At 38.5% G+C, this 27,880-nt stretch overlaps 1 protein-coding gene across 14 annotated transcripts in view; it reads right to left on the bottom strand.

The window, feature by feature from the left end:
• CHL1 (cell adhesion molecule L1 like) overlaps window positions 1–27,880 on the bottom strand; it is a 181,547-nt gene that overhangs the window by 117,181 nt on the left and 36,486 nt on the right. The gene's annotated exons all lie outside the window — the stretch shown is intronic.

The following is a 27,880-nucleotide window of genomic DNA, read 5'->3' on the forward strand; positions in this document are numbered from 1 at the left end:
GCACAAAAAGTACCTATTCAATTAACAGGATCTTCATATCATTGTTAATAATGTTTAAATTTTACATAAGCATCCTTTTATGTAAGTTTATCTTACCACAAGTGTTCTTTTTAGAATAAGAACTATCCTTTTAAATAGCAGTAATGGTCTTTTTTTTTTTTTTTTACAATTTCAGGAAATAAAGACTTCTCATTATAAAACAGTAAGTTTATTAAATTTCCCATTCAATATTCTCATGAACACATAAAAAAATTAGACTACTAGAGAAAAAGACAACACACCTGGTCTCTTAAGTGTCCACTATCTCCTGTCCACGTCATCACACAAACCATCTGCTGGCTTTCTCTGCAGCAAAATACTAAATATTTCACTACAGTTGACAAAATTGTGTCATTCTACATAGCAACTAAAACAATCCATAAGACATGTTTTTTATCAAAGAGATGAAGTAAACCTGGACCCACTCTTGCCATCAATACAGAGCCACAGAAATAAGAAAGTAATACTGTCTAAGTTAAAAACACTCACAAATAACTAGAAAGCAAATAGGATATTCATTTCTGTTCTGCAATTACAGATTTATTTTCTCAGTCTGGCAATTGAAATCTGACCAATGAATCGTAGGTTTAAAAAACAAATTATTTTCATATAGCAAAAGTACATTCAGAGGACATTAGTCTAATCCTAGATAATGAGTCATGCAGTCAGTGAGAGACTGGCCCCGTCCCACCACTCAGCAGCTATGTGAACATAGGCAACCCTGATCCCACCGCCCACCCCCATTCGCAGGGGCAGTTTCATCATTAGCCAAGTAGGCAGAATAGCTGCAACCCACAGGCTGTTGCAAGAATAAGTGCCTCCTGTGTTCAAGATGCTATGCTAGGCAGTGAAGATACAGTGGTGAGCAGGACCAGATTCAAGCCCATGCTAACAGAACATACTGTCTAAATTGCTTAGTTAGAAAAGAGAGTATTGCTTCTTGTCTCATAAAATGATGACGATAAGTTCTATAGTTCACTAGAATGATAAATGAAGATGCTACAATGATTACAGTGGTTTATATAGAAAGCAAAAGACATTCAACAAATATCAATGTTTCTTGCACATTAGCAATTGCGTAAATCCTCATATAAATGAAAGAAACAAACATTTGTGCTTTGAGGCAGAGTATACCACATAATTTGTCAACTATAGGAAGAAATTTTTCAATCACAGATGCCTGAGATGTTCTTGAAAATGGTCAAAAATACTCTAAAAAATTTGAAAACTGTATTAGGGGAATCTAAAACCAAGTAATGTGCTGATTTCAATGAAAAGGAACTGCTGGCAATATGTGTCAGCCTACCTCACACTATAGGAGAAAAAAAAAAAAAAGCCAAGCAATGATTGCATCAAAAAGTTCTATTGCAGTATCTGTGCTTAGAAGGCTGTGGGTTGGTGAACTTGAAAATCAGTTCTTTCCTCATTTAACTATCTGAATAGTAGGCATATTTATTCTGCTTATCTAAAGACAGCTTTAGTTGGCTTAATAGTTTTGAATGTTGAATCTGAGCAGGGTTTAACCTAGGCAAACACATTTATATTGTTATAGTGGTATGTCTGGATAGTACTCAAAATGGATGTGTGTGTTTTAAAGGGATCAGAAATTGCACGTGATACAGTACTATGTCCAGATTTATTCTTTCAAAAATGCTAGCCATTAGCCATATGTAGCTAAATTTACATTAACCAAAATAAAATAGAATTAAAAATTCAGTTTTTCAATCACAATAGTTACACTTCAAGTACTCAACAACCACATGTAGTAGCTAGAGGCTACCATACTGGACCTTGCAGATATAGAACATTTCAATCATTGAAGAAAGTTCCACTGACCAGATCTGGTGCAGACATTCATTCACTTGTTTTCATTCATATTCATTCTTACCTATTAACTTTTGCTTCTTTACACCACAAATATTTATTAAGTAACCACCCTGTGCTAAGCCCAAGGCTAAGCCAGGGGACACAGATAGTAAGTACAGATACTGTTCCAGTTTCCATAGAGTTTATATTCATATAGGGTAATCAGACACTATATGATAATCACACAAATAAAGATAAAACTGAAAATATGTTAAATGCTAAGAAGAGGAGGCAAAGGGTGTTGTTTTGGAGGGAGGAGACCTATCTACCCAGGAAAGATGACTCTGATGAAGTGACCACTGTTGAGATAAGGGAGGATGTTCAGGAGCTAGTTGGGCAAAGACGGAAGAAGGTGTAGTGGACACAGATAGATGAGCACGTGCAAAGGCACCGTGGTCAGGAGGGCCTGCTGAAAATGAGGAAGGTCAAGGTCAGTGGATGGGAGTTGGTGCAGAGAGGTGTTTTAAGGACTGGAGCCTGCAAGTTACTTGGGTCTGTATTACTGAAGCTTTGTATATACCATGTAAAGAACATGTCTTTATCCAAGACAATGGAAAGTAATTTTAAGTAACGCCAAGTAATTTTAAGCAGAAAGATGGTATGATTGAATATTGTATTTCAGAAAGAATCTCTAGCAGAGTATGAGGAGCTACCATATGGGCAGGAGTGGTAAGAATAGTTGGGAGACACACCCATGCATATTATCATCCTGCCACCTCTAGTTAAAATATAAGCAGGCAGATTATACTTTATAAACAAGAAGTATTCATACTAACACAGTTACATATTTTAAAAGGTGCTATTATAATAAAAAACATGAACCTAGAATCAAACTCATGGATCTGATAATTTCCTAACATATGTGCTTTTGTCCATCCACAGAAGAAAATGGGTGAAGGAAGAGACAGGGACTAATGTGCATAAGCTGAATGTAGCTCCAACCAGTATCGATGACAAGGCTTAATGGCAAAACAATAAACATCCAGAGGACCCAGCTCCTAAGAAAGATTAAAGGAGATAGTGGGGGCTAAAGAGAAAACGATGTCGTTTGGGAGATACAATTATCTCAAAGGAATTAAAGAGCTTAAATATGTGTGGAAGAAAGGTAGCCAAACTAAAACATATTGATTCATGTTCCTGGATCAGAAACTCTCCCTTGGCGAGGGTGGGGCAAACTAACCACTTTGAGATCGTAATAATGTGGTTACAGGAGGGGCAAACTCTTTTTGGTCACTAAAAATCAATTAAGCAAATTCTAATTAATGTACACTCAGTGATGCAAAAAGACTGAAAAGTGCAAATAACCTCCAAGAAGCCCTTGACTCACTATGACTGCCCCCCTGTTCCTAGAAGATGTGCCAAGCTCCTTTCCTGGAGTCGTTGCACCTGCTGTTCCCATCACTTGAATGGCCCCTTCCCAGATAGTCACATTCTCACACTTCCTTCACATCTCTGAACCTCTGTCACCCCTTCAGAGAGGCTTCCTTGGCTACCATACTTAATAGTGGCCCACGTCCCCGCTTTTACTCCTCTTAATAGCAAAATATCAGCCCCTGACACTTAATTATCTCTTCACTGATTCGGCTGTTTGTTATCTCCCTAGACTATTACTCCCATGAAGGCAGAACTTTGTCTTACTCAGCTCTCTTTCCCTAGCACCAAATGCTTGGCAATTATAGGAGTTCAGTAAGCGCTGGATGAGTGAGTGATTGAAGGAATGAGAAGGTGAATCCAGCTGGGAGGAGGAATCAAGTAGTCAGTCATCTTTGAGATCATCTTTGGAACATATACCACAAAACCTGCTGATGCCTGCTTTGAGCTAGTTAAACACAAACTCTTCCTGATCTTGTAGTGTCTTTTCCACAATGTGAACAACTCCATGGCCATTCTGGTTATGAAACCAAACACTCTCTCTTGACTTAGGCTTCTTGCAATTCGCAGTGTCAGGGCTAACGTGCTGTTACTACATATGCTTCCTGAGGGCAGAATCTCTGTCTAATTCATCTTCTTATGTCCACAGAACCAAAACATTGTATCTTGTAATGTAAGGAGTTTGTGTTCTTGAAATGTTTCTGAGAAGGAAAGGGGAAAGGAAAGAAGGCTTGAAATTTATGAATTAGAAATATATCTATTACTAAACCTAAGACTCGGAAGATCATAAAGTCCATTTAGAAATGACAAAGAACAGAGGATTGATAAGAATAAAAAACAAAATTATGAATTAGAAGAACATGTCACTACTCCTAAGACCTAGAAGGGTACAAGAGTACTTGACAGTTTCACAAAGACAAAGTAATAAGAGAAATAAAACAACAACTACAATTACAGCAACAAATAGAGATACATCCTGAGGCTTTGAAAAGAATAAACTCTCCCCTTATTTTTAGCATCGCTACATGTGCTTGTACAAATGAAGAATGTTTTAAATAACAGTATAAATACGGTAAAGCACACAAAAAAATTTTGAAGTAATTAATAGATATAAGAATTCTATGTATTTGGGGCAACTGGTAAAATTATTTATAAGCATGTTATTTAGGAATATAAAATTTTCATTTACCCAATTCTGTTGAAATCCTGCTGCACTGCAGAAAATGGCTACCATATGACTTTACAGCCGGCATGTTATCAAAACACTGTTTTATTGTAATGTGATGATTTTTAATAGCTAGAGATAAGACTGCCAAATAGAAATGTCACAAGAACATGATCTCCACTTAACATGAAACATGACTTTTCCTAAGAGTGCTTCACACACAGCATGCATATTAAAAGGAAGAACCACAATGCTTCCAGGACACACAGCACTCTCACCACATTCATCATGTCCGCTTTGATTTCCCTTTCCTTTCTCCATTGCTCCTCGGAATCTATTTGTCAGATAACGTTATCGCGCGTTTCCTGATTTCCACAGCTTAGCATGCATGTATCAGCCTTCGTAGCTCTGCAACCCTGGCTTTATGCTTATGCCGGCGTCCATTTTCAAAATTTTACAAATCTGACAGTTTCTCTACCCTCACAAATTCCCTTCATTTCTTCTCATGAGAATTTCTACTTTGTAACTACATCAAGCAGGTTTCTGTCATCTACCTGTTAACCTCTCTGCCTCTGAGTGGTTAGAAATAATCCATGGGCACCAGGGGTCTACATTCAGGGAAAACAAGGCCTCGCAGACTTCTCTAATCAGCCGTGACTACTTTATCAAGGGTCCTCACCTGCGTCGGAACATTAGCCTGAAACGATTTCACGTTTTTATTCCAACATTGCTTTCAACACTCTTTTGCCAAATTCTCCTTTCCCATCACACTCTGGCATCTTGTCCTTCCATGAGCCTCAAGTCACTCTTCATCACTAAAACTCAGGCTGATTCAAAATGCTCCCTCCATGCCCATTTCTGTCCAGAACTATGTCAAAAGGAGCAGAAATGAGAAATGTGGTCTCTTTTTATTCCTCCTCGCTAGCATCTTGGAATTGTAACTGGCTCTTCCAGCCCGGGTCTTCAGGTGCTCAGCTCTTGCACAGTTCCCAGATGCTCCCACCTCTGCCCGGTTTCCAGCCCTAACTGCACATCCCAGAGCCTCTTGCGGCGGGCGTCCCTGTGCTCTTAGCAACCCCCTTAGGTGAGGTACCAGCAGGACTGCTCAAGCCCATCCACTTAATACCAGGTCTCTTTGACAGACGGGACATTCAGGCACCCCTGCTGGGTCCGACGGTCGATATGGGGGCTGCTCTCCTGGCCCACCTACCCTGTCTCCTCAGCGTGCTCCTGCCCTGCTCACTTCCACACAGGAATAGATTAGGAAGTCATCACTGATAGAGGTAACACAACCAATTGCTGGTCTCCCATCTTTCTGGCACGTCAATCTAAACCAGTGTTTAACTGGACCCCTTCACTTGGCTTTGCAAAGGGAAGAGTGCTACAGACGGAATCACTTCTTATCACCAACAATGCACACTGCACATGGCTAGAGCATCCCCAAGAGCCACTCCTGCCCCCAAATCTTTCTGTGCACAAGCTGGGCAGCTGAGGTAATGGTTTGGGACATTTGGCTTTTTCCTTCAACTCTCGGGAAAGCCCAAGGAAGGATTCTGGCCCTCAAATTTTATTTGTCTCTTTAGTAAGTGGTATACCAGCCTAATCTGTTTTCAGCTGTGAGCTCTAACTACCAATTTGAGAGCAACAGCAACAATAGAAACCAATAAAAATACCAAGTCCCCATTAACGTCCTTTAAACTTATCATTACTAGGGAGGTCTAAATTACGCTAATATTTTGGCTACCATCTGAATCAGCTCTTTGTCTATACAACCCATGTTCTAGAACATCAGAAGAGGAGCAGAGTGAATTGTTTCCTAAAATCAAGTCCTAATAATGGACACAGGATCTAAATCCAAATCTGCCTTTTACAAAGATTGTTTTTTAGTTGTTTCCTGGGTGCTAAATAAAACTGTAAGATTTATAGCTGCCTCTGAATACATTATTAAATTTTGCAACACATATTTATGACATGTATAATAATCTTGGGTAAGAAAAAAGGAACATGTATAAATGATTTCATTAATTATGGAATTGAATCCAGCACAAGGACTGACAGCCCAAACTAGTCAATTAATATATTTTTCAAGTCTCTGCTGTGATTTCTGGAAAATCTTATACTTTATCATTCCAAATTAGTATTTGATTCATTGTTTGAAATAAATGTAACATAGAACCTTGGGAAATCTACTGAAAACCTACATGCAAAGAATTAAATCTACTTAACATGTGTTGGGGAAAAACACATTAGAGCAAGAACAAACAGAAAACGTGATAATGACAACAAATATCAACTGAATAAACCACCAGCTGTGATAAAAAACCAAAGCAAGCAAGTTTTTTTCCATCATAAAAAAGGCATACCATTTTAAAACTGACCATTAAGAGCAAAGGTGATCAAATTCATGACTAAAAATGAGAATGAGAATATTGATTCAAGTGCATTTCTATAACAAGTTGTTAGAATTTCTCCTTAAGAAAATGTGCTCATTTTGCTTTTAAATGTTTCTTGGAAATAGTTCACATTTTAAATCTATTTTCTTAACAAAATACTTCTTAAATCATAGGGAGGATATTTGATGCTCAAAAGTTCTATTACATTTAGCATTTTTCTTGAGTTTTATTAAACAACTTAATGGAGACAATCCACATGAATCTGGCCTTGCCTTTGTGATACACAGAAGAGCTTAATCAGATGTTAATGTTAAATCTGTGAAGAGCATGAAATATAGTGTGTAAGGTGATTTTAGATTCTCAAAAGAGGACATTTTACAGATGGGATGCATTCAATTTTACTTTTCTTCTGGAAAAATAGCAAAAAACTTTTAATTGTCATAATTTAAAGTAACAGCAGCCACTAGAAACTTCTCAAAACTAAAAGTTCTTAGGACGTGAATGCAATTTTAATAAGAAGTAAATAGGAACTAAAATATGAACATAAAATGGAGGACAATGAATAATCCCAACCTGCCCTAAGGCTTAAATCTCCTCATGGTTGTTAATTTGGATCTTATGCAAAAGAAGTTACTACCAGGGCTAGGAAACATATCTTTATTATATTTGGAGTCACAAGGGAAATGACAGCAAGAAGCTTCTTCTTAACATAATTTTGAAAAGAGATCTTGCTGCCAAGTAAATCTGCCTTAAAAATGGTATCACCTTTTTTTTTCCCATTACTCAACAGGTATTTATTTAAATCCTGATATATACAGTGAATGAGCCCTAAGTAACATGAGCGTAGCATCCTTACCACTGTGAAATATCAAATATGTACTGGAAATAACAGATGGATGCAAGGAACAAGATTCACCAATTTCTTATTTAAGTAACAAGGACAAATGATGCTGGAAAATGCTATGGAGGTGTGGACACATGATTTGTAACCAGCCAGCTTCCAGCAGACTCAATTGCTAGCATTTCAAGTAGGGGGAGAGTGAGATAGGTTCCTAAATGTCTTAGTCTGTTCAGGCTGCTATAACAGCACCATGGACTGTGTGGCTTATAAACAACAGAAATTTATTTCTCACGGTCTGGAGGCTGGGCGGTAGTCCAAGATGAAGGCGCCGGCAGATTCAGCGTCTGTTACGACCCGTCTTCCTGGTTCACAGACGCCTCTCTCCTGGCTGTGTTCTCACAGCGCAGGAAAGGGGGACGAGGTCGCTGGGGCTCTTTTATAAAGGCCCTAATCCCCTTCATGAAGGCTCCACCCCCGTGACCTAATTGCCTCCCAAAGGCCCCGCCTCCTATCACCATCACACTGGGGATTCCGCTTCAACATACGAATTTTCAGGGGAACAGGAATATTCATTCTGTAGCTTGGGATCCTAAGATAATCAGGGAACAGCTTTGATTAACTATTATTTTAATAATTTTTGTTGTTATGACATGAAGTGGCAATAACTGTGTCGTTGAGTGCCCTAAACTAGTCCTCCCCTGCGTTGCCCCGCTGATTTAGAGATTCTCCATTCCCCACCTGAGAGGCTCGGGTAGCCACACTGAGCTCACAGGTGTTCCAGGACTATCCCACTTGCCTTTACCTTATTTGTTCTAAGTGAAAATCAAACTTTATCTCATCCTAACTCCTTGACATAGGGGCAGGGAAGTCCCATAATCTCTCTCAGAAGGTTGCCACTTAGGGGGAGCCATGTACGCCACCCCTAAATGTGCCATTTTGGCATGTGGACCATTTTGAGCTGGAGCCAATTAAGACCCAGGCAGACTCAGGAAAAGCTTTTTACCTCTCCTTTAACTGCCCCAAAGGATTTAGAGAGGAGCTTGTACCAGGAAGGGAGAGCTATCATCAGAGATAACTTTTTTATATCAGAAAAGACCTACCAGCATCGCAGGACAAACATCTGACTCCCAAACACTTGCTCTTCTTCCCTTCCCGCGAACTGTCTCCCATCCCTGTAAAGCCCCAGTCTCCTACCCCCTCAGCTCAGGACAGTATGTAAGTCTCAATTGCCTGACTGTCCGTGAGCCTCATATTTTTTATGGAGCGCCGTCTGTACAAAATTAAATTTGTTTTTCTCTTGGCAATCTGTCTCATGTCAATTTAATTATGGTATCAGCCAAAGAACCTAGAAATGAAGGAGGGAAACGTCTCTCACACATGAGTTTTGAATGAACGTGGGGATAGTATATTATATTATTGTATAAAGTCTGAGACACATTACAGGTTTGTTTTGAAAACCACACTGCTCTTTTAATCAGTGGAACATCCGCCTTTAATGCAGTGTTGAATCATACAGCAAAAAAAAAAAAAAAGGCTCAGAGAAATTTCTGCAGATAAACCAGTAAAGAGAACACACATTATACACTAGTGTAATCACTCCATGAAGAAGGGAGGACGAAAAAAAGGAAGCAGAACGAAAACAAGGGGCTTAAACCCCTAGACACTGCAAAACATTTGGGACTAAAATAAAATTTAAAATAAGGAAGCCCTCCAGGCTGGAGAGGAACAAATGGAATCGGAGGCAGTTTAGATGCTCAGGGAGCACCCACCCGCTTCCCCACACAACATTTTTCACCTGGGCTTTGGGATCAGCTCAATCAGAGTTTGCGTTTCAACCCAGAAACTCAGCAGTTTTTGACTTAACAAGTTAGTGTGAACCTCAATTCCTTAGCTATAAAATGAGGATAATGAGTAAGCACAATTCTTTGAGTTACCGTGATCAGTAAGTGATACAAAACATCACAGCAAACATTAACTGAGTGATACTATACAAATGCTATGGCAAACGTTTATTGAATGCTTCACGTGTGTTCCAAGCCCTTAATGTGTATCACCTGGTTGAATCTCACAACAGTCTATCAGGCAAATATTCCTACTGTCTCCATTGGATGAGGTGACTGAGACCCAGAGATGTTACGCGATTTCGGCAAGTTCACACAACTAGCAAGTACAGGAGCCATAGCCGTGAGCCTCACCAGTTGTTCCCAGAGCTCACTCTCTTAGCTGCTTTACAAAACCACCCCTCAATTAAATAAGGTTATGCAAATACGAGATGAACGTAGGGCCTGGCACGTGTCAATGTGTGTAGTGAACAGCTGTCACAGAAGCAGTAGCAGCAGCCGTAGTCTCACAAACACTGTGCAGGCGTGGTGCTTCCATCACATGCAATCATGTCATCAGTAGCAGATTTACAAAATACCTGTATCTCATGTACAAAATAATACAAAAGGCCATATCTCACTTGTAGTTCTTTCCTGATCCCCACACTAAAGACCTTTCAAAAATGCTCGGGATTCTTAACCCGGAAGCAAAGACTGGAAAGGGATGTTTACAGAGACACAGATGTCTAATTCACTTAGCACTCTGGTCTTTTAAGCATATGGTCCATTATGAAAGAAGACAGAAGGTCTTTGTATTCCAGAATGACACATTTTTCCTACAACCCCAAGACTATTTTATTCATCAGAATGCCCTTTGTTAAAAGAGTAAGGATCATTCATTCTGAGAGTTAGATAATGAGCATTCCCAAATCTCCCCAAATTCTGAGTATCTCAAAGACAGGAAATGCATATTTGCCTCTGCAATCTTCAGGTATGACACACAGTAGGTCCATAGTATACTTCCACATCATGCATCAAAGGTACACGTCAGGGGCACTGCATTAGCTTGACAGTCCTGAGTTATTAAAGATGCAAATTGCCAGCAAGTATTCTTCATCGTTGTTGTTTCACAGTATTGTTTTCAAAACTCCTTCTCCCTTTCTGTTACCTGTTTATTTGAAAAACTACACAGTTTTATTACTACTTAGTTCTTATTTCCACTGGAAGACAAATAGGAGCTCTAGGATCATTTCAAAATGATTCCCAAGGTGTAGGAAAGAGAATAACAAAGGCAGGGGTTATGAACAGTATCATTTACTATGTGGGCATGTTTTTCAAGTGCATGAAGAAATATTTCACTTGTCCTATTACTGTGGCAAGGAGTTTAGGGTCATTTGAATACAGTACATAAAAAGAATCATTCAACTTGTTTATCTACTAATTGGTTATCCTTATAGTCAGGTCTGAATGACAGCACCTGAGCAAAGTACCCAAGCGAAAGAAACTAGAATGCAAAACTGCAGGGCATTTCTGCAAATCTATCCTAAGACAGTGATATTGACACTATCCATTGGAGATAAGCTGACCACTGGAAAGGGACATGCAAGAAAAGGTCATTTTGTTCAAATCAATATTGCCACTTTGCACTACTACCATGCGGCACTGCACAAGGATATATTTAAAATAGCTTACACAATTGTATGCAGCTAAGAACAAAGCAAAAAAACCTTGGCATCCTTAAAATCACTCTTGCAACATCACTAACCCAACACAGATGTGGTGAACATTCTCTGTGTTCCAATATCTGTATAAGTCTACAAGTAAGATATACAAAAGCAAATACATACATAAATCAAAAGTATAATATAATTCTTGTCTTTGAGAAACTGACTCAATAAATCAATTATGTGACTAAATCTTAGCTACACACAGAAAAGATATATAGATTTGGAGCAGTGACAAATTCAAGTGGAAACCAGGGAACTCATATGTCCTGTTTAACACATCCCATCACCGTAAATTTCCAGTAACAAATAAGCATGTCCTTTCTCTAACATTATTCTTTTTTAAAATAAACAAACAAGAAACACGCCACAATACTACAAAGGAGTAGCTGGCAAAATTCAGACTCACAGTGTAAATGAGAAATTTTCAGTGAAACGTTCAGCAAGTCCATTGCATTTTTTTTCATTAACTGCTCCAAGAGCCCTGACCTCTTCATGTGTCAATACCACCCTGGGGATGAGACTGAATTAGCTCTTTCAAATGGCAAGGAGTTCATTTGACAAATCACCACAAGTCTCAGGGCACTAGAGTGGACAGAAGTGGGTCGATGGGGCGGCTTATTCCAGTTCCAGCGGAGCTTAGCTGCTTCGGCGTCTGGATTCTACTTGGGTTTGACTCATTTAGCAGAAAAATCAACAGAAGCATCTACTCCCCAAATTTCCTTCACTTTGCACCATGTTTTGGACTGAGTACTCTACGGTCTTCATGTTCCAGGGCCATTTTGAATTCTGCCAGGAATGATACTCTTTAAATTCTCCAAAGGAGGTCATAAAAAAACGGTCATTAAGGATTGACAGCTGATAACAGTTTGTCTGGTAACTGAATAGTTAAAAGGCAACTCCAGAAACTTGGAATCAAAGGAGGTGGGGGTAGGGGCACAAACTCTGCTCACATGTGTGTGCTTTAACTTCCACACTGACTTTTTTTGAAGGCTTGGATTAGCTCAAAGTTTTAAAACATTAGGAATTTTAACAGTAAAATTCAGATTTCTGGCCTTTCTTTAAAAACACAGTCTGACAAGACTGGTCCTGCTTTGCACATGGCAATGATCTTCCAAAGCATGAAACCAAGGGCAAGCATCAGTCAGACCCCTTAAACTATAACTTGCTGTCTAAATTATATCCTGTAACCTGCCTTCACTGACTAAGCTTGTTTTAATTGTTTCTGCAAATTGCATACCCTCCAAGCTTCATGTAGCTTAGATGGAACATCGTAAGACTCCTCTGACTGCCCCTATAGATAACACCTCTGATTTATGGGTTGCTATAGTAACACTTGCTTAAATTATTTTTCAAGAACAGACAGCTCGACTTGTCTAGTTCAGACTGGTGGAGCCCACCAATTCAACTGCAGGAGTGTTCGATGGATGACCTTTTGACATCAGAGGGCCAAAAACTCCACCATTCTCTGAACATTTTCTGAACGTGCATCCCGTGAAGATGGGTGTTAACTCAGGCCTGTCCAGAATACTGATTACTTCACCTTTTTCTTGCCTCCAACCACCTTTTCCCAGGCCTAAGACCATGCTGTTTCTTTATCCTATAAGTATCCCAACCCCTTCATCTTTGAGGAGCCTTGTTCTCCCGTCTCCTTGCTTTCCTGCCTCCCAAGTAACCCCTTTATCTGCTACAAATCTCAGCTGCTCAGCATTTGGCTTGCTGCAAATCGGGCAAGTGAACCTGGTTCGGTAACAAGTGGAGCAGAGGTTTCCAGTTTTAGAATAGGCTGTATTCCCCAATGTGCCAGTCCCCACCACTCCCTATCGTCTTATACATCTTCTGATGCCTCAACCCTTAGCACTTAAATGTGTGATTGTGCACTGTAAGTACTGCAGATCTCAGCTCTGAGTATACTTAAGCTGTTCCAACTCTCAAACTAAGTTACTGACTTAGAGAAGTTATGAAGAATACATATTGTTCAATTGCTTTGTATTAAAATATATAAACACTGAATTATACTCCAGCAATAATGGTACTTACAATTATCATTTTATTCAAAAATTGTTTTCCTTCTACAGACTGATTTAGCTCTTTTAGAGCTGATCCTTAACTTTGTCTTATATTTTAAAATAATTATTCTATTCTTTGTGTTTCTAATTTGACAGATATATTAAAAATCAAAGAACTATATAGTTTTTAAGGCTAGAATGTTGCTTCAGTATCATTCAGCTCTAATTCATATATTTCACAAGTAAGAAGACAATAAATATGTGAACTTTAGAGAGCACACAGGTAGGGAGTATCATTTTCGAGGATGGAAGAGGATTGCTTAACCTCAGTTCAACACTCAACTTCAGTAGCAACTGGCCTTACCTATTCCATGATGCTTCATGAGGGAGAAATAATACTTTTCTGAATATTAAGAAGTTTCTCCCATTCTCTCCCCAACCTCTCTCTCTTCCTTCTTTTTTAAAAAGACCTAACTAACAGATAATGTTTTAGTGGACAGAAGCGCTGAGTAACCTTTGGATGCAATTTTGTTTTATTATGCTTGTATTACGCAGTACTGGACCTTCTTTTTGTACAACGATCAAAGGAAAAATGGGACCAGCTAGCTGGAAGGCAGAACTCAGCAACCAGACCATTGTGGGATTTAACAGCTTAGCTCATCATTCAGATGATTCTCATTTACTTCTGAAAAACAAATTCAGTGCAATTAATTTAATAAGTAAAAAAGAGGGCAGACAGAATGGTTTCTCAAACTGTCCAAAAAATCAGGCTGATTTCCAACAGGCTGGTAGTGGCAGAGCTGCTGAGACCTCACGGAAAAGTCTGAGAAAAATAATTTCATTTAGAAGCCATTTTGGCTTTCTTAATCTTGTTTGTTTCTTATTGCTCTTTTCCCTTATTTTATTAGTAATGAAGTTTATAGGAAAATAAGAGTGTCTCCTTCCGTGGAAAGATTTTATGTAGATCTATTCTCCCACCATCCAATCCGTTGAATTATTGAGATCAGAATTTCAAACAAGTTTCCCAGAGGACACCTGAGTGTCAATGAAGTAACTTAAAAATGCCCTGCCTGTCTTGTTCTGTTTCGTAAGCTGCAGCAGTCCGCAAGTACCCAGGCATGCACAGATCTTTGCTGTCATACTGCCATGAGAAGGGGACTTAGGAAGTAGGAGTGAATCCCCAAGGTATGTTGGCATCATAGTTAAAACAAGATTTTACTCAGTTCTTTCCACCTCTTTAAACCAAAAACATCCTTTATAGCAAACGTTATGGTTTGGGAGGTAGTGATCAGTAATATGCAAATGATTTAAAATTTAAGATGGAAATGATTATTTCTAATGTCTTGATACAGAATGATGTCTTCTTTTAAGAATGTAATGGAGAATGACCATTTTTTGATATTTAAAAAAATTTGCTTTTTATATTTTATTTTCAGTTTTTGGTGTACTGAACATTGTTGGCATTTATGCAAAAACATTCCTGCTAAAATTTTAGAATATAGATGAATTACTAGAATCCTGGGTCTCACAGCCAGAAATTCTAATTCAGCAGGTCCTGAGCGGGGCCCAGGAATCTGCTTATGTAACTAACATTCATGTAATTATTTTTGTTTTGTTGGAAGGGTGGATTTAGGTACTGATTTTATTTTATTTTTTTTTCTTCTCTCTCTTTTTTTTAATTAAAGTACTGTTGATTTACAGTGTTGTATTGGTTCCTGGTGTACAGCACAGTGATTCAGTTATACACATATATTTTTTTTCATAGTCTTTTTCATCATGGGTTAAGATATCCAAGTAATTATTTTACTCATTTATTTAATTATTCATTTTACAAAATTTTATTGTAACAAATATTATGCTTTGTGCTTGGTACTGTGGATAAGGTGTTGAAAAACAGAGTCTCTGCTTTCATAAATTTTTTTAATACATAAATAAAAAGACAAAAAATGCTTATTAGAGGTAAGAGCTATGAATAGAAATCAAATAGGGTAAAGCACTAGCAAGCTATGATGGATGAGATAGCAAGATGGGATATTCAGGGAAGGCCTCTCTGATAAGATGTTGCTGATATAAGTGGTTCAAGGACCAAAATTGGAGAGAAATTCCTTTTAAACAGGCGAAGGAAAAATAAAACTGATGCTTTGCATCTCAGCTTAAACATGGGGTCAGATATTTCATATGTCTTCAAATTTCCAGTTTCGCTTGGTACTTAGCAGTTAACTCGTATATCCCTGCAATTCCTATCTCCTCCTAAAAGCACACAACACAAAGCACACATATTTTTATTAGAAAGATGTTGCTATAAGTTTGAAATAAAGAAAGTGTGGCATAATGGTAGTGTTTCTTTAAAAAAGACAGTTAATGAACAATATGATGAAATTACCAAAAAGTTGGTAAAAGAGATATGGTATCTAGAATAAAGAATGTGACTGTCACACTTTACTTTTTCCCTCTCAAGGAAAGCCTGGAAATTTTTATCCAGGTCTTGGTGCTTCAGTTTAACATCGATTCAGACAAACAGCTCATTCAGAGGAAAGCTCCCAAGATGAGAAGTGGGATTGGCACCATCTCGTGGGAAGACAAGTTGAAGGAGCTGAGGACGTTTTCCTGGAAAAATTATGACTCAAGTGAGACATAAAACCTCACTTCAAACATCTGAGTGTCATAGAAAAGGAATTAGATTCTGTTTCCTAGGGCCCAGAGAGCAGAACTGGGAGAAACAAATGAAAATTCCTGGGAGAGAGATTTGAGGTTTATACAGACATAACTCCAGGTTTGGAATCAAACAGATGTGGACTTGGAAGCTTCAGAAAGGAGGCCCCTTATCAGAGAAGCGGAAGCAGAGGCTGATGATCACATCTTGGATGGTAATGCAAACGCCTCCAAGATCCAAAAGAATGGCTGAATGAAAGGACAGCTGAGGTCCTGCTGACTAAGAGAACCTCTGACAGATGACTCAGAATTCCATGACTCACAACAATAGGGCTGCCTGCCCCATGAAACAAAGGTCCCTCTTAACCCTCACAGGCCTCTCAAACCAGAAGGCACACTGGTGCTGCCTGGACAGACAGCCATGTGGGAAAAACTGAACATTTAAAGTTGATGCAGTTGGCCTTTAAAGGGGCCCTACCTGCCCTTTCAGGGCTTGCTGGCTCCCCACTTAGGGGGCTGCCGTCTCCCAGCACCCAACATCATCGCCCGGGTAGTCCCCACCCAGGACACAGACATGGAACATGCTGCCTCTTTCAGACCGACTCAGGCTGGTGTTCCCTAAGAGTCTACCTTCTTCAAAGGGAGATATCAAATTAACAAAATGGACAAATGTAATGTTTTTTCAAGCCATTCAAATGATATGTTCATGATTTTTCTTTAATATGCATGCATTATTTGCACTTTTTATGACTTACTTTCCTATTTAGATTCAAATATCTTAAGATAATATGTTCTCACTAGTATAAAATGGGAAATTAGTACCACATCACATAAACATAAATACATTGAAACCTAAATAATTAAATTCTAAGTAGACGCTGTGACCAATTGAATCTCAAACTTTGAAGTTGTCTCTATGAAAAAGAGATGGTAAGTGTGAAAAATGTATAAAATCATGCTAGCTCCAAACTAGTTTTTGACTTAATCTGAAGTACCAAAAGAGAATTAAAAAAGAAACATGTTTATTTTATATGTCCATTATTTACTTATATTTAATCTTAAGACTATCTGTGATTATTTTATATCCCATCAGTGGTACCCATCCCACAACTAATCAATGCTCATGTCCCCATATTACAGGGAGACAAAACTTTAAGGAAGTTACCTAAAGTTACCCAGGTAGACAAAGGAATAATGAATTAGTGAATGGTAGGCACCATGGAAAATCCATAAAAAGATCTTTAATCACATACATATTAAGCCCCTTTTGAACAGGAATTTCCATGAAAGGACAACCACAGACATAGGCAGGACTCAGTTCTCACTTCCAGTGTATTTTCCTCTTGCCTAGGTTCCAGGGCTGGCAAACAATGTTGTCCAGTCCAAGTGGTTTACTCATGCAGTCATCCAAAAAATACACTGGGCAACTGCCATGTGCCAACTGCTGTTTGAGGCACTGGGAACACAACACTTAAAAGATAGATAAGGTTCCTGCCCTCACCTCCAAATTCACATGGGGATTTTATGGGGGCAGGATAGTGAGTACTTATCTCTAAGTTAGGGTTTCTCAACCTCAGGGTGAATGACATTTGGGGCAGGATAATTTTTTTTTTCTATCTTTTGCAGGAGGTTGTTCTTGCATTGTGAAATGTTTAGCAGCAACTCCATTCTCCACCTTTTCCCAAGTTGTAACAACCAAAAATGTCTCCACATACTACTAAATATCTCCTGAAGGGCAAAATCACCTCGGTTGAAAACCACTGCTCTAAGTAAGGCCTTCTTCCCTGCATCCAAAACAAGACTGGTGCCTTTTACCACTCCAGGGAATATCAGTTCTTCATTAGGGTTTTCATTAGGGTTTTACAACCTCGGTACGTCACTCAAAAGGAGAATCTCTGCTTTCCTGGACTGTAATGAGTGAAATTACGTGCTCTGGTGATAAATATGAATTTGCAAATTTAATAAAGGACGAGGATATAGAACACCTATCAAAGTTCTACTATATTTTTAAACTGCATTCATGAATATTGCTTCTCTTTTGTGGTTTCTTCTCTCTGTCATGCAAACGCACACATACACACCAAGCCATGGAAATAACAATGCAAGAAAATAAAGACTACAGCATATATACGATCCATTTATCTCTGCACTTTCCAGATTTCACATACTAAGTTGCTTCCACTAAGCACAGACACTTGCCCAAATAAATGAAAACCTTTAGCATTTACACTTTTTTTTTTCGGAGAGTATACCAAAATAATTATTGTGTATACACACACACACACACACACACACACCATCAGTTATCAAATACAAAGATGGCATGGTGCCAATCTGTGACTCTCTGTGACCTAGCAGTCACTGAATTCTAAGTGGCATTTGAATGACCCCTAACTATTAATCAATGTACATAAACTACAATCACTTAAAATGTCTAAAAGGTTTTTAAAACCACATGAAACTAGGAGATATTCCCCATTGCCTCTGAAGCATAGCAACTGGAACTCTAGTCTTTAGTGGTTAAAGAAAGATTTTTTTTTTAAACTACACATAATTGACTAAATCTCAACTAATGGCTCAGAGCATCCTTTTCCCAGAAAACAACTGCTTTTTGAGACTCTAATTATAGTAGGAAGCCAGTGAGAAGGTTAAGAATGAAAGGGTCTATGAATAGCATTCTGAAAGAAAACACAAAATCAAGTATGATTTCCAGGGCAGAAACGGGCCCCGGAGGGCAGAACCATGGTAGTTAGAGGTACGGGTAGGCAAATACAGGTGCCTGAGCAGAAAGCAGGGTAGAAACAATTGAAAATACAAGACCAGCTTCTCTGCATGGCTTACAAGGCCCTGCACGGTCTGGCGCCTGCCATCCCCTCAAGCCTCGCTCCTCCCAGCAACTTGTGTTCTAGCTACACTGGTTATTTCCAAGACACTAGAAGATGCCTAGCTCTTTCTCTGTTCAGACTCCAGAGCTAGACTTCTCCCAGGGCTGAGGGTCTTGGCCCACTTTACTTCCTCAGAGAGGCCTCTTCTCCAGCTGGGGCAGGGATCTTCAGAAGGTACCACTACAGGTTGGCTTCCCTGGGAAGCAGACTCTGGTTTGTTAATGGGATATCTGAGATCAACGCATGGGGTAGGGACAGGAAGGAAGCTGAATGCACAAAGGGAAAAGCTGAGCTGTGAAACAGCAGAGAGAGAAGCCTCAGGCCACCCTCCAGGGAGTTTGAAGTAAGCATGATCCTTACAGCTGTCCTAGTTTGGACTGGGGTCCTGGGCCTTTATCCCTCCACATCAGGCAGTGGATGGCTCCTTGGAAAGAAGACATGACCTTGAGCAAGGGGGTACACTCTTCCTCTGAGGCAATCGTGACCTGACCCCTGAGAGGGGTGCTGACCTGTGAGGGCTGGTTGCTGGCAGCACTCCAAATAGCGTGGGAGCAGCTGGTTCTAAAAGGCTGATCTGGGTGGGGTGTTCCAGCAACCACCACCATGTCTTTATCTCACTGCCCCTCCATTTTCTCATGTGTAAAATGAGGATGATACTAACAACCTCAAAAGATATACAAAATCTAACATGATGACCAGCTCAATGTTAAGTTCTCAAGAAGTGTTAAATTTGTGTCTTTAGTTACCCTATTCAGGAAAAAGTGTGGAGGCAGTTTTGATTAGGGAGTATTTTTTTTTAAGACAATTCCTTCCTTTCTCCCTTCATTCATTGACTCACCCCATATTTACTGAGTGCCTACCAGGTGGTAGGGATTTTCCAATACTTGAGGAAAGAGTGAAGCAAGTTCTTGTCCAAACAGAGCTTACGTTTTAGTAATAGGAAGGCAGAAAATAACCATGTAAATAAGTAATAGGACATTGTTGGTAGTAATACAAGTTAACTGAAAGATAAAGAAATGTGTTTATTAAGATATTGTACTGTTGGCTTCATTAATGGGTCACATAAACCCAAATCAGACTAACTTACTTAAGGGGAACTTATTGGCCCACAAACAAAAACCACAGAAAAAGCAGAAGGAGAACCAGCACCAGGAACCTCTGGATTCCAGAACCCAACTATCATCAAGGCATCTTGCTTACTCTTCTGTCTGATTTGTCTGCAGCATCATTCTATAAGACCAGCTCTATTATTCCAGCTTAAGTTCAATAAACCCCCAGCAAAGGACATTGAATATGGCCAAATTTGCATTACCTGTCCCATCCTCTAAAACTACGATGCTAAAGGAGGAAGGCTGATTCATAATTTGATACGGACACACCTTTGTGGCCAGGGCAATAAAAGTAATGTTGACAATAATTACTGAGGCTTTATTGTATAAAATATAATGCATTCATATAATTGTACCTATTAAAAATGAATTCTGTAAGTACTATTATCTCCTCTTTACTGAAGAGAAAACTAAGGCTCAAAGAGATTAGGTAACTTGCAAAAGCACACATTATTAGTAACTACTGAAGGTCAAATTCAAACCCACTTCAATCAGATCTTCAAAACACATGCTCATAACCACTAGATAATTAGGCCAAGCAAATGTTGGTTACTATATAGTTACATCATAGTTAGTATAATTATTTAATTACCTTAATTAGTCCATGCTAATCGGTCTTCCATCCAACATGAAGGCATGATAATTGGACATTCACAAATGAAAAGCATATCCATACAGAAGCCGATAAAATGGGAAACAGTGCAAGAAAAAAATAGCAGAGGAAATCAACATGAAATATCACTTACCGCTATAATCATGAGGTCAATCAGACAACGACTGATCAATTTAACCAGATCTAATTCATGTCAGGGATTTGCATGCTTCCATCAAGTGGGGCGGGGTCTATATTACATTGGAAAATCAGTGAGGCACTGTAAAATGTGTACTAGTCTAGAAGTTAGGAGATACAAAATCTAATTCTCATTCAGTAAATAGGCCGTTGACTTTGAGTGAGTCAACCTCGCAGTTTTCTTAACTGTAATTTAGGGCCAGTAGTCCCTGGGCTATCTATTTAATGTATTGAGTATGCATGCCCTAAAGGTTAAAATAAAAAAAACTGCAGAAGCACTTAGAGTATTTATCACACAAAGCATGAGGGTGAGGTTTTAAAATACCAACTTTAAAAAAATATACATCTGGATTCTTTCTTATATCTGTAGCTAGAGAAAAAATTAGATGTTTACCATAGTCAAAAGTAAACTTGGTAAAGCTGAAACACAAGTAATTTAAGTGAAGCATAAAGAATGAAGATGCCCCAATCAAACCAAATACCTACGTACTTAAATAAATAACAAGGTGTAAAATAAATCATTTCCCTTTTCTAGGTTTAGAAATGTTACAGAATTTTACTTTGACTAAAAGAATCTTAGAAGTATTCTTATATATTTTATAAGAAATGAGAAAACACTTTTCTGGTGGTATTTCTAGATGTTGTGATGGCTGAAAACTTTGGCCTGAACACTCATTTTTTATCATTTGATTTTATAGTCCTTGGATTTCAATTTCCAACTCAGCTTGATATTTTCAGTTGGAAAACTAAATTCAGTTTAAGCAGGACCGTAAAAATGTGACAATTACAAAGAGAATGACTGGAGAAACCAACCATAATGGGAAATTAAATGTCCCACCAAAACATTTTAAAGGCTTTTTAGAAGAAGAAATATGTGCTATAAAATTTAATACAAGACAAGAGAAACTCCTAAAATATGGATTAAAGAAATATAAGTAAAGTTGCTAAAAGGTGGTGGTGTGCTGCTTTTCAAGCCTACTTCCTCAAAATAACACTCTCCTTAACCTGCCAGCATAGAGGCTTCCCATATCTGGACTGAAATTTCCAGCTTTAGATTTGCCTGGAAAATCATGGTTAGAAGAGGAAGGAATCATAAAGGTAAGATGTTGAAATTCAAAGTAATGAAATTCTATGCCTAAAATCACACTAGGAATCAGTGCTGGACCCCAAGGTGACGGTGATGGGGATGAGGATGAGAATGGTGGTGATGATAGCTAACGTTTACTGAGACAATTCTGTGACATCAGGATTATGATCAGAAGCTTGAGGTTTGGAAAGGCTGACTGATTTGTCAACACCATTCTCTTAATCAGTATCCTATCTATTGCACTGCTCTCTGTCCTGCAGCTGGGCTCATTTCCCACCACCACTCCCCTCCCAAGAAAAATAAAAGCATGTTAATAAAGTTCTCTAATCAAATGGATTCTTCTTATCTTCCCTTCATGTCCTTTTTATTTCCTACCTCTGATCAGGCATCAATTTCTCAGAGAAGCCTTTTTTGGCCGCTACAGGTCAAATCCCCACTTAACTCTCCTTACTATGTCACAGTGGCAATTTCACATTTGTTTGCAGGATAATCTGATTAATATGTGTCCACCGTAATAGAGTATAAGCTTCGTGAGGGGTAAAAACTATGTGCCTGTTTTAGTTTGTTCCTGCAGCCTCAGCCAAGTGGCTCTTAACAGTTAAATAAAAATAACTGAATGAATTAATTTTAATAACTGTTTAATTCCTACAAACAAATGTAGCATCCTTTATTAGGCAACTGTAGGGTGATTTAGAAGACTTATTTTACTTTTACTGTCATTTTACACGTGGCACAGGTTGAAATGTCATTAAATATGTAAAGTAAAGATGACAGGAGAATTTAATGTATAGAGATATTGTACATTGTCAAGAAACAGGCTATGCTCACAGTATAGACTGAACACCAAAAGTCACGTAAGGGTTGACTGACTGGTTAACAAGAAGTTAACAACACGTTAACAGGGACTGAAGTCTCTGATCCAACCCAAATTCAATAGACAGTGGTTTCTCAAATAAAAAATTATTTACCTGCTGTTTGCAGTTGTGCAGAGAACCTTAACACAGATATGGAAGGGCACCACATAAAGAGAAATGGCCACAGCAAAAAAGGCACTGCCTAGTGTCTGTTTGCAAATAACTTACCCCAGCTAACAGTGCCAGCTACTTACTATTTCAAAAGCTGACCTCAAACATACCGTTAAAAAAACAAGATTCATTTCCACTTTTCTCATAGTGATGCTGTCCTTAAGAAAAGGAGATTATGCTGTGCAGGGATCTTAGAGAGCTTTGAATGCATTTCTCTTTTTCCCCCTTCTCTTGCTCTTCTTAGGGCAGGGAACGTTGTGGTATACGTGGAGGCACATCTTTGATCTCTGTGTGTAAGCCTTCCTTCCATGGCAGGATCATTTATGACAGGCTAAATTAGCCTTTGATCAGAGGCTTTGATTTACTTCTTAATTCCCTACTTCATCACTAGGCTCTCGGGTGCGTCTGCCCCATCGCCCTTCCCAGTTCAGCTGGCGATAGCAGTGATGTATTTCATTTGGTTGGCTTCCTCTCCAAGGCCTCAAATGTTTGCACACTTGTGCAGTTCAATAAAATCTGCCATTTAGGGGAGATGTCTGTGATTTGTGTCAATGTTATACATGGTATTTTCCCCCAATATGGATAGCCTTAGGGCAAAAATGTTTTTTTGTTGAGGAAACACAATTTTCTCTCTTCATTGGATTTTACTCTAAGTCATTTATTTGCTTGTGCTACATATTTCCGTGGACATTTTATTTGTGCAGTATGTCATGCTGCTACTTGAAAAGTCCTTTTAAATAACAATGTGAGATAGTGTCTGTCTGTTAAATAGATCACCCAAGTTTTGCTAGGTTTCACTGTCCCTTTGTCTTTAATATTTTAATGGTCATTTTACTTCAGTTTTTTTCTCTGCAAAGCAAAAGTTATTGTTTTCCTAATAATAAAGGACTCTGCCTTCTGAAATGTCAAAGAAAGAAAAAATAAGTAAATAATTAGAAAATGGCTATGGAGATTGAACCCAACCTTATTAAAATCTTACAAACCAATAGACTAGCAGTAACAACAAAAATCTGCAAGATTTTTAAACCTAGGATTTAAAACGGAGTTCTTCACATAGCGCTCACTCTATAATCTTGATTTTGAGACCCCATTTCCCTAGTGACTTAAAATCTACCTGTAGCATTTTAACAACATATTAGTATATCTCAGCTTCCCTCTGGACTCCCACTGAGTTTTCATGCTTTAGAGATTGCATTTATTTGTGTACGTGATACGAGTAAAAGCAAATTCAATGAGACTCCAGTTGAAACAAACATATTTTTGGCACCTTAACACCAAAATTATGTATGCAAACTGGAGGCAATCCAAAGAACAGCCACGAGAATGAGGAAGGAGACAGAGTGCTTGGCTAAGGAAGAAATGCAAGACTTCCGAAAGTCCCTAGAGTTGGTAAACAATAATAAAGGAACATAACAGCCCATAAATATTTAAAAGGTGTAAACATCAAACATGGATAGGAATGATTAATTCTGGGACAAGGGCACAGAGCTACTTCTGATGTTTTTATATCACCGGGAAGAAAAAAGAAAAAAAAAGATACTGTTTCCGTATCATCATTTTGAAATATGCAGAGTTTATTACTTACGCAAAATATTTTAGCATCCAGTGGCATCTTATCGCCTCTGAACGCCCCATTTCAAGAGATGCAGAATAATTAACACTTAGTTATTCAAAATAGGTGAACCTCTTTCTGAGGAGATCAATTTTACTTGGCTTACACTTAGGATTTCTTGAGGAGAGACTTTCATTTTGGGTAAGACTCAGTCAACAATACCTCACACTTTTATTTCAGAATGGTCCAGAAGCGAATTAGTTACAGGCAACACCAACAAGATGGGAGCCACTTAGCCAGGTGGGGACATTAAAGAAAGGAGAGTTAAGGGAACATTAAAATTCATCAGAAACCAAGTGTAACTGAAACCGGAAACTCCCAGCAAGATTGCCTAGATTACAGAACCCAGAGAAGCAATCCAAGAATTTAGCCCAGGAGGTGCCCAAGAAGTGACCGGTCAGGAGACTCTTTCTCTCCCTCTCTTCTTCCTTTTCTTTCTCCCCACCCCTCACCTTTATAAAGCATCTAGTGTGTGTTACGTTCTATGCTCAGTGGTAAGAAAGAAAATATATCATTGAACTGGACTCTGCTCTCAGAGACATTAATGAGACAAATGTGGAAACAATTCATTGCTACTGAGTGTGGGGCATGTAAACAGAGTTTGAACAAGACAGATGCAGGATCAGACCAGCAAGCTGTTTCTGTGCACTGCATTAGTCAAGGTTATCCAGGGAAATAGAACAAACAGGACATATATAGATGTATGTAGAGATTTATTATAGGAATTGGCTCACATGATGGAGGTAGATTAGAAATCCCACGATCTGTTGTCTGAAAGCTGGAGAAACTGCAAAGCTGGTGGTATAATTCAGTAAGATCCCAAAGGGCAGAAGACGGGTGTCTCAGCTCAGAGAGTAAGTTCACCCTCCCTTTGCCTTTTTATCTTACCCAAGCCCTCAATGAATTGGATGATACCTACTTAAATCGGTGTGGGTGGTCCTGTCCATTCAGTCCACCCATACAAATGTTAATATTCTTATCGACACACCCACAAATAATGTTTCACCAACTACCTGGGCATCCCTTAGTCCAGACAAATTGATGCTTAAAATCAACCATCACATGCAGTATATGCAGCACACGGCACTGGGAACATTGCAAAAAGCAAAGGTTGTTTTTATCTTGTCCTCCCCAGAGTATGGAAGCCAACCCCTAACGTAGGAGCATGTGGAGCAGTGTTTGAGAGTAGACGTGGTTGTCGTTGGAAAATAATCAATACCTTTATGACAGTGCCACAGACCAGCAAGGGAAGGTGGCCATGATCTTCTCTCACATAATAGCACTTTACTAAGACTTAAATGAAAATACTACTCTCTCTTACCTCCTCTCAAGACATGCAGCCTAGTCTTTGATCAAAAAAAAAAAAAAAAAATTCACCCAAATCCATAAATCAGTAGGAGAGCCCTGTGTGGAGATAAGCACCATCAACCAGTCTCAGTTCATGACCCAAGGTGACTCATCGTATTTAACAAAGCACGTATTTTATTGTGATCTTCTGCTGTGAAAATATAGTCTCTGCCATTTCACTATTTGATCCTTCTGTTAAGATATATGGATGCATCATCTTTGGATAAATTATACATAGGTATGGCAAAGATTGAAATCTACAGACAAACCTGTATTAATGTGCTGTGTGCAAACTCAAGCTCATAAAATTTCTAACATTTAGAAAACATAGACTGTGCTGTGAACAAGTTCAGATAAATCTGAGTATTGAAAAATGCAATAGCAAACTTAGCATTCATATATTACAGTCTAATCAGAGCCTTGGTGATTATTTCACTCTTTTTTTTTTTTTAATTCTTGAGAGGCTATAATGGGGAGGGGGACTCTCTAAACCAAAGATTCTCAAAAGAAAATTAATGCTTAAATGTATGTGTGTGTCCTAGAACTATGATCCCATAAGTACTTCCTGGAAGCTTCATAGCTGAATTTCTCAAGCACTACAGTAAAAAAGGATGGAAATGGAAACTTATTTTATAGAATTAAATAATGATGTGATCGATTGTCAAGAGGAACACAAGAAGATAAACATAATTCAATAAAGTTGAGAACGCATTGTTATGAGTGAGCAGCTGTTTTGCAGGTTGCCATCCATTTTCATGATGTCAGGACATCATGACTAACAAATCATCGTGACGCACCACAGTTAAGGTCCGTCATGGTAGCCTGCTAACATCCTTTTTTAAATTTGATACCCCAGACATTTGTATTTCATCCTTTAATTTCTGAAAAAGATTTACCTATGTTTCTCATGATGCAAACACTCATTTAGGGTAAAAATCATACAAGTGTTTTAACATAATAAATGTCCTCCTCATAACCAACCATCATCAAAGGATTGAATTAATCCAGGTTCAGGAAGAGTTTTCTCTAACAATATGAGTTTAGATCTCAAATGCTTTTTAATCTTATAATAGGCTAGAAGATGAACTGGAGTTAGAAAACCTGTGCAGAGTAGCTCTTTTGCAGTAAGCTCCAAAGGGCCGATCTAAACAAAGTGGAGGGGCAAAATCACTCCAGTGAATGAGACAAGGAGGGCACGTATTATTCTAAACACACACACAGTTTCCTCATAGACCTATTCTTGGAATAAGCCCCCATTTGTTTAGAAAGCCCCTCTTGGTAACCAGGCAGTAGGTAAGCTAGCAATGACTGAAAAGTCAGGGTGTTCCATTTCCACATTGTCTTCTTTACAGTTACTAAGGTCAGTATATGACTAGCATACAGACAGATTTCACATGCAGCAAAAAAATCTTAATCCTACAGGAGTGCGTATTCTCTTGGTAACAAAATGTGCTCTTGAGATAGTAAAAATACTATTATTCTTTCATTAAAAAATACCATTTTTTTCTCATGCAACAAACTAGTGAATATAACAAAAAAGAAGTAGACTCACAGATAGCGAGAATGTACTAGTGGTTACCAGTGGGGAGCAGGAAGAGGGGAGGAATACTAAAAGGGTAGGGGATTCAGAGGTACAACTATTACGTGTAAAATAAGCACAAAGATATATTATACAACACAGGGAATACAGAAAATACTTTATAATAACTCTAAATGCAGTATAACCTTTAAAAATTGTGAATCACTATACGGTACAGCTGTAATTTATATCATATTCTGTATCAACTGTATTACAATGAAAAATACCATTTCTTCTCAAGTCATTTGTCTTTCAAAAAACTAACAATGATAGTAAGGGTTGATATTTACTGAATGGCGCTATGGACTCAACACAGTGCTAATAAGCATTATCAAAATGATCTGATTTAACCAGCACCTAAGACAATTACAACTATTATTTTAATTTTGTGAATTAGGAAATAGAAGTTTAAAAGGGCTAAACAGCTTCCCCAAAACCAGATCCTTGTGTGTCTGGCCGTTGGAAGTGGACTTTTTCTCACTCTTCCAAAATCTTTGAAATTTCTTACAACTCAGACTGACTACACAAAGAATTTGAAAAAAATTCTCTAAAGGACAATTCAGGTA

The sequence above is a fragment of the Camelus dromedarius genome, chromosome 17 (genome assembly GCF_036321535.1).
Source record: "Camelus dromedarius isolate mCamDro1 chromosome 17, mCamDro1.pat, whole genome shotgun sequence".
Lineage (NCBI taxonomy): Eukaryota > Metazoa > Chordata > Mammalia > Artiodactyla > Camelidae > Camelus > Camelus dromedarius.